Source organism: Fukomys damarensis, unplaced genomic scaffold (assembly GCF_012274545.1).
Source record: "Fukomys damarensis isolate Sample0158 unplaced genomic scaffold, DMR_v1.0_HiC HiC_scaffold_1, whole genome shotgun sequence".
NCBI lineage: Eukaryota > Metazoa > Chordata > Mammalia > Rodentia > Bathyergidae > Fukomys > Fukomys damarensis.
This window is the reverse complement of record NW_022900913.1, coordinates 66,842,101-66,847,732: the sequence shown is the minus strand read 5'-3', so window position 1 is coordinate 66,847,732 and position 5,632 is coordinate 66,842,101. Positions and strand designations below refer to the sequence as shown.

At 42.6% G+C, this 5,632-nt stretch overlaps 1 long non-coding RNA gene across 1 annotated transcript; it reads left to right on the top strand.

Moving 5' to 3' along the window:
• Nucleotides 1-341: 341 nt before the first annotated feature.
• On the top strand, nucleotides 342-2,694 carry LOC109117972. Its single transcript, XR_002025282.1, has 3 exons — nucleotides 342-408; nucleotides 1,488-1,562; nucleotides 2,625-2,694. It is a non-coding gene; the product is annotated as an uncharacterized LOC109117972 (long non-coding RNA).
• The last annotated feature ends 2,938 nt before the right edge of the window (nucleotides 2,695-5,632 follow it).

Below are 5,632 nucleotides of genomic sequence, written 5' to 3'. Positions count from 1 at the left end.
TGAGCAGCTCCTGGGACCTGCAGTGGAACTGGACTCTGAAGACTCCAAGTTGATTTTAAAAAAAAATAAAGAAATAAAAAGAAAAATCTCTTAAGTTTCCCTAGAGGCCAAGGGCACAGTAGCCAGGAAACATTACTGATCCCTTCAAAGCAAAGATTGGAACCTTGTGGTTTTCTAAAAATAGATAAATTCAGTGACTGAATATTTTAATGGAAAATTACATAATTAGTAAAGTCAATAGATAAAGGATAGATTTTGAGAAAATATTTACAAAATATATGGTAAAGGGCTAATAGTTAACAAAACCTTTTGTAACTTTATTATAGAAAGACAACTACTCAACAGAAGCAAAAATAAAACAGATAAGGAAAATCGTAGAAGAGGAAATCCAAGTAATCACTTCACATGGTAACATACTAAACCCCATAGGAATAAAAGAAATGCAAGTTAAAATAACAATATCTCTCCAATACCTAGGAATGAAGAATCACAGATTCAGTTTAGTTGATCTAGTTTTTTGCTTGTTTGCTTTATTTTGCTTTGTTTTGTTTGGAAAGCTCTTTTATGGACTTTGTGGAATAGTGGAATTCTGGCCTATCTACTCTCAATAAGGCCTTGGAGTAATTGCATCATTCAGAGATCTTGACGAGTGCCATCTCTCTGCTGAGATGGGCCTGAGGAAATTGGCCTCTGTGTGTGATGGCTCAATGCCCCTTTTCACCCAAGGGCCCACCTTCATTTGCCTCAGAGAAGTGTGACCCACAACCTAGGAAGGGCTGACAGTTCACTTTGCCCCTCACCTAGCTGCAAGGTTGCAGGGCATCTTCATGGTGCCAGACACAGAATCCCTAGTCAGAGCCAGCTGGGGATAACCTGGCTAGGGTTGTGTCTATGTAGGATGTGAATGAGGTGATCAACATGGTCTTACATCCCACCCCATCTTTCCAGCACCATAGCCTCACTGTCAGTAGCACAGGCACCTGCCTTTCCAAACTCTCCAGGCAGCAGTTTAACTTATTCCTCCTGTTATGCTGCTGGCTTCATGGGAAAGAGCCTCCCATGGTCCTTCCTGTGCATGGCTTCTATGCTTTGCCTGGGCCAAATTCAAAGTAAACAATTTGGTCTTCTTACAGGGCCTTTCAATACCACTCTCCAAGTTCCTCTCTCTGTTATTCCCGCTTTGCGATATTCTAGTTCTTGTGTAGTCTGCTCCTCTAGCATCTGGGCTGCCCACTTTACTCTCACCCTGGAATCAGTGAAAGTGACACTTTGGATTCTGAACCTGAATTATAAGAAGGCTTTCAGCGTCCTCCTGGGCCTTTTGGAATGCCCAAGACATCCCCTCTTCAGGCCCAGCCACTATGCTTTGAAGTTACCAAAGAGGTCATACTGGCTCCAGCTTCACAGGCCCCAGAATTCAAATAGCATCAATGTTGGGCCCAGTGGAGAGCTGACTTTCCAGCCCAGCTGAGCTCTCTCTTTCCTAGAAACTCAGCCTCTACTGCACAGCAATATGACAGTCCTCCACTCTGTAAGAATGACCACAACAAGAGTCATAACAGGTAAGTGTTTCAAGCTGGTGAGTGTTAGGATTGTTTTGTTTATGTCAGTAGACAACTGGAATAGCCTTAATGGAGGCTTTGAGAAGTGATCAAATCCATCCTTACTTTTTCTAAGATTCCTAACACTATCACCTTGAACAAGGAGTGGTCTAAATTTTAAAACCAACAGAAGACCCTTGGGCCAGTTGGTGCATTATGGAATGAAACAGGGTGCTGATCTGCCCACCTGAAGTAGAGGACTACCTCTCACTGCCATTCTCCAAACACCAGCTCTGTTAGCTCCATGCCACTGACACTCCACTCCTACTTCCAAGTACAAATTATGCATTTTTCTTGTTGTTATTCAGTTGAAAGGAAGCTTAAGCAATAGAAGAAAATGCACTAAATCACTTTAAACCAGCAGACGGAACTTGCATCGGGACTTACAAAAAGCTACTGCTTCTGCTTTCTTTTCTTCTTCAGCTCTTCCTGCCATTTTGGTACTGTATTTCAGACTTTCTTCTCTGTTTTTACCAGTTTCAAACTTCACATTGCATAATAGTTATATCTAGATTTCAATCTTGGCCTAGCCACTTAATAGCTGTGTAAACTTGAGCGCACTCAATTGCTCTGGCTTTAATTTCCTCTTTTGTGGGATGGGGACAATATTGGCCTCTGTCCTGCAGGGTTGTTTTATTAAATTAAGAAATGTATGGAAAACACATACCTATGTCCATTCAAAAATAAGAGCTCTACAAGTGCTGTTGCTAATTGTATTAACAGCAGCAGTAGCACATAACGAACAATACTGTTTACTATTCGAGCACAGCACAGAAAAGGGAATCTCTACTTCAGCTTTCCCTGTGGGTCCTTGGCTCTCATATTGTTCCCTGAACATACTACCATGTCCCCAAAGAAAAGATTCACTTATTGGCTGAAGGTGTGAGAGCACAAGACCTGGAACCAGGATTAGGTCAGTGATTCAAGGCTGGGAAAGAGAGAGTTCTGTCAGGGAGAGGGACAGGGGGAATGGGTTTGAGAAATGATGGACATGACTCAGAAAGGGAACTTCTCCGTGCTCAGGACTCACTGCTGTACTTCTGTGGCTGGCTTGGGAACCCAACCCTATCTTCCCCCAAAGACCATGCAAGACAAGATCAAACTTCATGGATCCAGTCTGAGGTGAGAAATGTGGCCATGGTCTGCTGAACATCTGTCTCTCATGTGCTGACTGTTCCTAGCAAAGACTGGCCATCAGCAGGAAGCTCCTCTGAGCTGGCTTCTTACCACACCAGAACTTTCCCCCAACTTTGTGTTGGCAGAGAAACTGCATTTGGCTAGGATTACACACAGCCCTGCATAGGTCCTTCCTTCCAGGGTCAAAAAGATGGGGCCTAAGCACTAAATTCTCCAAGAGCCAGACCTCAAGTCTGCCCAGCCCCAGGTTGTCATTGTGGATCCAGATGGATTTGTACTTTCCCCAGCAGCCTGGTTCACAAAATCTATAGCCCATAAATCCCTTTCCTACAGGGTGAGTGGGAAATACCACACTACAAATGATACATGTTGTTTCTTTGGTCTCAGTAAAATATTTGTCTCTCTTGTACATAATTAATTGTTAATTAAAAGCATGATGAATCATAGCTGCCTGTGATTAATTTATTAAGAGACTTTTGTGAAATATGACCGTGAGTCTTTCTCCAGACTTATTTTGTTGTAGAAAGCACAGGCAGAATTGGATCACATACCAATTCTTCCATGGCCTGCAGTGTATTAAGTTTTACAGATTGGAGAGGTTGGGGGAAGGCGTGGACGGTAAGCATAATGAAAGGACAGCCTGTGTGGGGACGGCATCTGGAATCTATGTAATCCATGTTTCACTGCACAAGGTAAGTAGGCTCCCAATTCTGAAAATTGAAGCTATCCATACAGGCAGCCCACCCAAGCCATGGGGAGGAGCAGAGAATTCAATTCAGGTCCTAAGAAGGTTACTTTTGGGCTAGAGAAAGAGATGGTCTATGAGGGAAGTTTAGGTCTGATCTTTTGTTGAAATAAGGTTGGGGTGGGAGAATGAATTACCAGCCAGTCATGAATTATCTGAAAGGGCTCCCCATTTGGTCCAGAGTACTACAAAGACTGAAATCCTGAATGTCCTGTGAGTTTATTTTATAACACGTCTGTTATCTAGTGCTCCTAGAGCAATAACTGTACTCAAAGGTGGATATCCTGGCCAGGCAGCTGCTCACCTATGGCAGAACAACCTGTAGCAACAAAGACCCACTCCCTCTTCCAGTGACTTCTGTTAGCCTCACAATTTCCAAACAGGAACTGTGCCAAGAGGCAAAGAGTACTGATTTTCACCACATTTTATCAATAATGCGTAATTAAAATTTCCTTTGATTTTTCAAATTATTGATGTCTTTCTTTTTCCCCTTGTTTCTTACATGTGATAATACCCATAATTCATGAAGCTTTTCGTACAATCCATTCAAGAGCCACTTTCTCCCTGGGCTCATCCTTCTGCCTAACACTTCCTCCTCTCTAACCCAAGGCTCTTTCCAGTCCCCACATCCATCTCCATCATTGCAAGCTCTTCCTCGCTAGAGCAAACCCTCCTATCTTCACTGCCCCACATCCCCCTTCCCATATTCTTGCCCTTATGGTGCCCCATGCATCCTTGCACTCCTTCAATCGTCCTATCTACTTTTTCCTACAAACCTCTGATTCCATAGAAGAATCACACCCACCCTGATTCCATTACATCACTTCACCTGGGCTGATTTTACCACTGTCTTAGTAGACAGAGATTCAGAGTCTTATTCAACACAGGCTTTCCTCTGCCAAAATTTCTGAGATTAGGAGAGAGCTCACACCACTCCCACCAGTGGGACCACGCAAGTTGACAAATAGCATCTCTACTTTTGAGGGAGTAATGTGTAGCATATGAGCATGAGAAAAAAAGCCTGAATGCTGCCTGCCTTCTCAGGACTCGTCTCCCCAAGGACATTTGGGAGGCAGATGAAGATGCCAGTCATCAGCCAATACCACGACAGTCCTTAGAGCTTCTCTAGATGGGGAACTAACCCAGGTGACACTTACTAGTGAGGAATGATGTAGGGGATCTTTGTTTTGTCTTATTTTGAGAGGAGCTCATTCCACCTTTACCATTTTCCTTAGCAGAGAAGCATTTCAATCATCACTAATCTCCATTGACATAAGCCACAAGAACTACAATATTTTACCATATAAAAGTCAGAGGTACAGAGAAGAAAGTAAGCAAGAAGCATCTGAGCCAGGTGGTTTGAAATAAGAAGAGATGATAAACAGGCTTGAAGAGCTCTGGTTTAAAATAATGGTTGGAAAAAAAATAAATAAAATGATGGCTGGCAGCACCTCGCAGCGCAGTGTCTCTCAACCAACCTCTCACTAAAATATGGATTAAACAGAGGAAAAGAAGAAAATATCGCATGTCAAATGAAGTCATACAGACCTGCTAGGCACTAAGAATAATGTACCCTAATTTTGTTGTGGATGAAGTCTACTTGAGGAAATCCTACTGAGGCTTCCTTCAAGGGAAACTGCACTTCACTGTTATAAAACAGAGACCACCTGAACAACGTAGGGGAGAGAAATGAATGCCTTCTCCACCATTTGTCGCCTGATTCAGGAACCTGAGTATAATCAGAAAACTGGGAAACAATCCAACGCTTTCCGCATAAAATGATGCTCTGTGAAACAGGCTGAACAGTGATCCCATATTCCTTCATTCAGACATGTACTTTAAACATAGAATAAAACATGCAAAGTCCAAGAAAATGTTGAAACAAAATCTTGGTAAAGGAAACCAGTGTTTCTGGTATGTTCTGGGACATTTAGTGCCTGTGAATAAGTGCTGTAAATAAAAGCAAGGATCCAAAGGTTAGTATCAAAGTCTTCCAGCTCCGACTGCTGAGATTGCAGATTTCATTACTTCATTGCAGAGGAACATGGGGGTCCATTAAGTAGAAAAAAGAAATATCAGATGAAAGGATTGATGTGAGCAGCTCAGCCTCATTCCAACCCTACATTGAAGAAAGGGATTTGGGGACTCA